General features: G+C 41.8%; 1 protein-coding gene across 1 annotated transcript in view; it reads right to left on the bottom strand.

Moving 5' to 3' along the window:
* The window catches only part of pnocb (prepronociceptin b), a 25,387-nt gene extending 19,280 nt beyond the window's left edge, over positions 1–6,107 (bottom strand). The window contains exon 1 of the mRNA XM_005724794.1: positions 5,986–6,107. The gene's annotated coding sequence lies outside the window, so the exon portion shown is untranslated. The remainder of the gene's footprint in view (positions 1–5,985) is intronic.
* Between the last annotated feature and the right edge of the window lie 1,661 nt (positions 6,108–7,768).

Below are 7,768 nucleotides of genomic sequence, written 5' to 3'. Positions count from 1 at the left end.
TAGTCTAGTTTTGGTCACTCTACTAGTTCTAGTTATGAGTGGATCTGGCCATCTTGCACAGAGAGGGGCAGCCAATCAGAAGAGAGCGTCAGAGAAGCTACAAGTGCTTGTGTTAGACAGTGGATGCACTCACTGTGGTCCAGTACAATGTAAATACGGATTATATTTAAATATGAATCATGAACACCTGTTCTAGAAGAGTCCAAGAATAAAACGATGGAGGAGGATATGAACATAACTCCCCCACTTTAACACTGTTAATACTACTGCAAAGGGCTGTTAGCCTTCCCTGCATTATGATCAATCATGTCCCCATTTAAAATTCCAACGCTAGTAAAAATAAATTCTTATTGACCTTCATGGTTAAAGAATATTCTGTGACTTCACTCGATAGTTGTTCTGTCTAAAAATCACAAAAACAAATTTCAAAATCACAAAGTCAGTTAGTGCCACACACAGTGCAACACCACTGAAATACACACCACATATGGCTCCCTACACACACACAGACACACACACTCAGAAAAATTATGGTTCTTAAATGGTTCTTCAGATGTCTTCATGGTTCTTTAAAGAACCATCATACGTCAAAGAACCTTTTTATTTTGTGGATGGTTCTTCAGCTATTACAAATGGTTCTTTAAAGAACAAAAGGTTCTTCATCCTTAGCTATCTAAGTTTGATGGTGTAAATGGCATAAATATTTACTCACTATAATGAGGCTGTGAGTTATACTGTGTGTTTTCTTTGTGTGCATGTGTGTGCGAAGGGAGAGGGCGGGATACCTGGCAATTACCCTTTAAGAGAAGATGGTAGGAAACTGAATATTCAAATAAAAGTTAGAAATATTTGCTTAAAAATGTACTGGTGGCAGGGGTGGGGGGGAAAGCCTAAAGACCCTAACCCCCCCCCCCACACACACACACACCTAACCCCGCAAACCCATTATGAATATGGTGAGTTAACAAACAGTAGACACAATACACACATTCAAATGCTGTACTTTAGTTTTTAATTTTAATAAAGCATTACTATTTCCTACTCCAAGGCATTACTTTTGAGATTATTATATATTTTTGAAAATATAGCATAATGATAATACTAGTTATTGTAAACTGTACAAACCACCCAGCAGAATATAAAGTCAAATTATAAATACAAGTAAATAACAACTGCAGAACAGAATGTCAGTGTAATGAACACACACTTCGTTTTGACAAAGCACAGCTTAGGTAAATGATCTGAGTAGTTGTTCATCACTGAGCAATTTGTTAATGTGTGTTTCGAGCCAAATAAATGACAGGGAGAGAGAGTGACGTCAGAACACGTCATACTACAACCTCCCGGGAGCGGACGGAGGGTGTCAGTCGTTAGGATGCGCATGCGCAGACAGAGTGCGCGAGCGGCGGGCCTTGACTTTCGGGGGAAAAAACTCATGGACTATTAAAAAATATATATATTACTGTTTAAAACACTAATGTGACATGTATTAGTAGTGATGTTGTGCTGAGGGTTAAAATGCCTTTTTGTAACTACAGAATGACAATAAACCATTAATATATGTCTATGCTGAGCTCGTGTTTATTTTGCCCTACTCAGATTCAATTTATGATGCATTTTATTTTGAAAGATTTAAAATGTTTTTTTTAAAGAACCATTTTTAAAAAGGTTCTTTGGAAAAACCATTAAAGGTGCCCCAAAGAACCATTTCTTGATGGTTGTTTGGGGCACCTTTAAATGTTCTTCAATGAACCACTGAAAGAAATGGTTCTTCAAAGAACCATTGTTTGAAAGGTTCTTTGTTGCACCAAAAAAGGTTCTTCTATGGCATCAGTCTAAAGAACCACTTTTGGTTCCAGTTGGCACCTTTTTTTTCTGAGTGCAGTGCAACACCACTGAAATACACACCACATATGGCTCCCTACACACACACAGACACACACACAGCTGCTGGATCATCAGCCGTGGAAATCCAGCCTGTGCGGCCACAGATAAACCGTGGGTGACTCAGCGCACCGTTCAGACCGGCAGGAGCAGCAGGAGCTGCGCTTGCAGTTGTGCCCTGGCAGATCCTAAAACGACTAATCTGAGAGAATGCTCTTAATCCGATTTGGACTTTCTGCCACGGCTGCAGCAGATTTCAGGATTGGAACTATTACCTGGCCCATTGCACCATTTAAGAAATGTTATTGTGACACAGATAAACAAATTGACTGGTTACGGGGAACGTAAAGAGGTCAAGAGTAGGCAGGGACATTTGTAGGAAGGGGTGAGAGGACAGGAAGTGAGAACCGGCCGATAAGAGCCGTGAGAAATTCCCCAAGAAGTTTAAAACTGATTCAGAATGAACGATGTCAGCTGTGGAAAAAATCCCTCTGTTGGTCTTGAATCTTTTATTACACGGGCAATTTTTTATCATCCCGGAGTGATATAACTGGCAGGATACAGTAGTGTGTTATGAAAGGAGGCAGATGGACAAAGAGGAGGGCAACAGGAGAGAGGAGGCGACAACAGGTGTGTGTCAGGACGCTCACATTAAACACAGCATCACAAAAACATCATGTAAAAACTCGCTTTCTCATCATAATCACATTCGGGTTTTTAGTGAAGTTGTATTGTGATGGTTTCTTTTCATTGTCCAGTAAGCAGTGCTCTCTATAATGGTTATTCTGGGCACAGTGTTTATGTCTGATCAGTGAAGTTATTATCGGGTACCTCAAACATGTGAGCGCAGGGCTGTGTAACTTCATGCAGAACTGTCAGGTTTACTGGCGCCGGCATTTAAAACTCTTCATACATGTTTGGTTTATAATCAAAAAAGGCTTTCATGAAGGTGAGATTGTATTTCTGTTGTTTTAGTGTATTTTTTAGTATTTCTGTCAATTTTTATTATTACTAGCAAAGCCCTACATGCTGCTTTGGTGTTAGGCCCGGATCTATATGCAGGTAAACTGGCCAGAAAAACACTGATTGTGATTACATAATACATTTGTTAGATACCATATTGTCACCAATATAAATATGCAAAATGAAGAATATGTTAAAATTAAAATCAGATTTAATATTCATACTGTTGTTGTTATCCTCATATTGTTCTCATCATATTTTCCAGACTTTAAGCATTTTTGTAGCTGGTTATTTGATCATCAGACACTCAGATTACAAATTTGCATCGACTGTTACAATATGTTGTGTAACGAATGTAGCACACACTCAACTTCAACAAACGTCCACATTTGTAAAGTCACCGATTAGACGATTATCGGATTTATATCAAATATTCTGTCACATGGATGTGAGCGCTCACGGTGCCCTAACCAAGGTTTATGTAAGGTTTCATCAGGATTGATGGAAAACACAAACATGCACACACCCATGTGATACAATCATTATAGTCTTAGTTTTATCATAAATACTAATAACACAAGTGCTCTTAATGCACATTTAAGATAATCCAGCGCTGTATGCAATAATACAGTGATGAAGACGACCCCACCTCCTGTAATTTACACCTATGGCTGTACTGTGATGATGTCACATATCAAGAGCTTGAGGAGGCAGTGGGTGGGGGTGTGACGCCACTCCTCCACGCTGCACCCACAGGGTAAGGGTTTGAAGGGTTCGATCCTGTGAGGAACGGCGTGATGACACGCCACTCCAGATTTGGTTTTATCTTTGAAATTCTCTTTGTCTTAATCTCTGCTTCCTCACATCTGCTGGAAGAATCAGAACTCCTGCTGCTGGAAAACAACACGGTGTTATCTCTCGTTGCTTCTGTTCTTTAGGAAACCTTATCGAATGCAGACTGCAGAGCACACCGATTGAGGAGGTGCAGTTCTCTCTCTACAACAGTCTCACTGAAATTCTCCCAAATATTAAGTGGGGAAACGTTGCACCCCTCACATCCATTACTGGTTTCTTTCCCACCATCAGATCAGCTGAGCTTATCATTGCTACTGTTTCCATCAGTGGCTCAAGCAGCTTTCTTTTAATTAGAAATAGATTTGTACCTGGGGCTAAACGCTCACGTGGGTGACATCTCTTCAGCAATCACTCTCTGCGTCGCTTATGTCCTTCACAGTGGGGGTAAAAAATCACACCCCTGATCAAGGTGCATTAAAAGCCTGGAAAGAATATTACGCCAGTGCAGAGCAGAGCGTAGTGCACATACATCGGCTGAGGCTGGGGCCGGGATTGGATGTGTGGGAGACGGAGGGAAACCTGGACGCTCCCATGACATTCCCCAAACCTGTACAGGTTATTTAGTTTGATGCGACCCCAAAATGAAAGAATGTGCCTCAAACATTCATTGAAAACATCGAATGTGTGAATCCACAAAGAATATTGGAGAAAAATGAAAGGTTTTCACACAAAAGGGACATTACGCCCTTAATGATGCGCTCAGTTCTGCAGTATTAATTCCCCACTGGCTCTGGCTGTACAGCTGAAATTCTGCAGAGTGTTATGCAGCTGACATTGTGTCATCATTGATCTGGTCGCTGTTAAGCTGCGTTGACACCTGTGCGAATCCATTGGACATGGACCCAGGGAAAGCAATCTAGCACGGCCACACAAGCTCCTTACTTTATCCAAGTGAGGAAACAGAAAAAAGAAGTGTTGAACTGCAAAATAGCTGTACGTGTAGCAGCGCGGGGGCAACAGATAACACGTAAACCTGCTGTTTTACAAAACAGACCCCCATTAATATGCATATATATGAATAAACAGCAAGAAATCTTAATGAATATTTACAGAGAGGCTCTAAAAAGCCTGTAAACGCTTTAATCGGTTCAATCTTTAGCGTAGGCAGCAGAAATCCTAAAAGCAGTTTCAGATGATTACAGGCAGGATGCTCGTAACGCACTGGCAGCAGATCCTTTTTTCTTTTTTGCTTCTTTACAAAAATAAAAGAAATTGCAAATGAAATCGTGACATGCTTTGGCAATAAAACGAGTTATAGATTTAACCTGTTTCAGATCTAAAGTAACATGGAGTCAGGTTTAGAAATGGGATTACTTTCACGCATGATCTTTAAACACCAATACACTGAGACGGGGGGGGGGTCATTCCACCTATTAGTTCAGTGGCACTGATATACCTCTAAAACAGTTAAAACAGCGCCTCTGTCCTGTAGCCATCTGTCATCAAACATCCCCCTCGTGTGCACACATTTATCTGGGAATGGCACATTAACCACCCATTTTCTTCCTGTCTCTGCGAGGATCGTCTTTACTGATAATGGCCAAAGATTATGCACATTCATTACCATTATCGTTAGAATCATCATTATCACGCGCTTTCAGCTGATTTTCTGGAGGTTTTTCTGTAGCACGGTTTGAAAGTGAAAAACAGCTTCTTAATATTAATGTTTTATTCAGTCAGATCAAACTAACCTGCTGGTGCTGTTTTCTCTTTTTTTAAAAACACAAAAAAACAGGAAAAATTGTTTATTGATTTCTTCTCCATCTCAGTCATCTGTGTTGATTTGACCACTTCTGCATTGTTAGCTGTGTTAGGTTAAAATCACGTCAGCCCAAAAGCTGCTGAGTGACTAAGTGCTTTCTCCACACGATCTGGGACTCTCTCTCTCTCTGGTTAATTAAGTAGTAATCAGGTGTGGTGTCTTTACTGCTGATGATAACTGTGCTACCTTTAGAGCCGTGGGGACACAAACTGGGTAATGGAAAAGATTGCTTCAGGTGAAGGAGGATTATTTACAGGATTACCTCTTAAGTCAAAATCAAAACCACAGAGCCAAAGAGAGACAAAGTAGAAAGGAAAAGGCAGATGTAGGAGGTGAATCCTGACGGTGGTTGCCTTAAACAACAATATTCCCCCAGGATTAATGCACAATGCATGGGACACACAACAAGTCCTTTCCTAATTAACTATTGTCTCCTTTAAATAATCCAGGAAGTCTAACAACACAATCTCTCTACACAGGTAGACTCGCATAAATAAAGTCACATTCGAGCGCTTGCTTACCTGGATGTGTGAAGATGTTTCTCACAGTCTTTGCCTTCTGTGGCTACTGCAGAGTTTGGGTGGCTCAGCTCGTATCCTTAGGCTCGGGGTTTCAACAACTGAGTGCATGCCTCCTCTGAGGCTTCTTATAATGGCACACCCCTTCCCTCCTGGCTCAGCCCTCCAGTTCCCCCTCACCTCCCTCCCTTCTCCTGTATATCACCACTCGCATCACCGTAGAGAGCTAGAGAAAGGGGTGGATTCCCCCATTCAGTTACGCACAAACCCCCAGCCATACACACAAACGGTTGGCCCGCGCTGACGCAGGAGGTATTGCCTACGACACCAATTTCATCTTCATCGAGCCAACTGATGAGGCTCTAAAAATATGCATCATCATAAGATTTATCCAGAAGCTCCATATCTAAGGTGTCCATAAAGCCCACGGCCTCGACACCAGCTTCCTGCCGAGGTCAGGGAGACGACGGCACTTTGGATGATTTTTTGACTATGACTTAGAAAAGCAGCGTCACGGATGGAGGGAGAAGGTCACAGGTCGATAAAGTTGTTTAAGCTGGAAAAGAGTAACATAACAAGCCTTTTGTTGGTGGCAGTGGGGCCTTGAACAGTATATTATTTTATGGAACAATGACCAGGGTAAGGCAGTCGACAGGCAGGGCGTGCAGCCAATCAGGGCCTAGAGACAGGTATGAGTCATGGCAGGTATTTGGGGCTGGAGCAGGGGGTTGAAGGTTTGTCCCACGGTGCTGAGAGCTTTCTTTTTTCCCTTTTAATTTATGTCGTGTGTTTTGATAAGGTGATAATGATGTCGACAGAAAGAAGAACAATAACATAAAAAGACTGAAACTGGGAAAATTCAATATTGTGGCTGATCTGAAGCAGACGATGTGGCCAGAGGTGACTGGCTGTACTAAAATTGTCCATGGAGCTCCACTGGGTGGGTGTGGTGTGACAGGTTTAAGTTACTCTCCCATTAAACTGACCCACACACTGTAATTTGAAAAAAAAAGTGGTTTGAAGTAAATATTAACTTCCAAGAAGAAGAAGAAGAAGAAGATGGTTCCAGTGGGAATTCTAATAATGTGATGCTGTGCATGGAATGCTGATAATGTTTACCATGTAATGGTTTAACATAAAGACATTTAGCTGTGGCAAATTACAATGACATTTGTTTTGCAAATGTTTGCCTAGCAAACCAATTTTGATCTGATCCTGGTGTCGGATAGAAAGTTACTGAATCATGTCTGAGTCCCTGCCTTCAAAGAGAGTGACAGGAAACTGTGCGCCAAGAAGATGTAATAATAACAATAATCGCTAATCGCTATGCTAGCTATAGACAAGATAGGATGGATATATTCTCAGGATCAATACTGTGGTTCACACAGGACCGCTCCTAGACTCACGTTTCCATTTGCAGTAATGTGTAGGTGTTCTTGGTTCTCCTCTCCCATCCATGGGCAGATGTATAGGCACGGGAAGCACCAGCAAGACCCCAGGAGGTGGGAGGAGCTGGGGCAGAGGTGGGTTACAAAGTGGCTTGCAGATGTGCACAGACTGTGTGCAGGCTAAATCAACTGAAATAATATGAGATATATGTATATCCTGTGTGAGGCATCACTTTGTGAGTTTGTGTTTACTCCGTAATGAAAGTCATCTTGTTGAATGCACTTAGGCCAGAGGGGCCGATATGGCAGCCTCGCTTCTGTCTGCCCCAGGGCAGCTGTGGCTGCAACTGTAGCTGCCTCCACCAGTGTGTGAATGTGAGAGTGAATGAATAGTGGCA

The sequence above is a fragment of the Pundamilia nyererei genome, unplaced genomic scaffold (genome assembly GCF_000239375.1).
Source record: "Pundamilia nyererei isolate P.nyererei 1_Seehausen unplaced genomic scaffold, PunNye1.0 scaffold00013, whole genome shotgun sequence".
Classification (NCBI taxonomy): Eukaryota; Metazoa; Chordata; class Actinopteri; order Cichliformes; family Cichlidae; genus Pundamilia; species Pundamilia nyererei.
The sequence above is the reverse complement of the archived record's forward strand: the minus strand, read 5'-3'. Positions and strand labels throughout refer to the sequence as shown.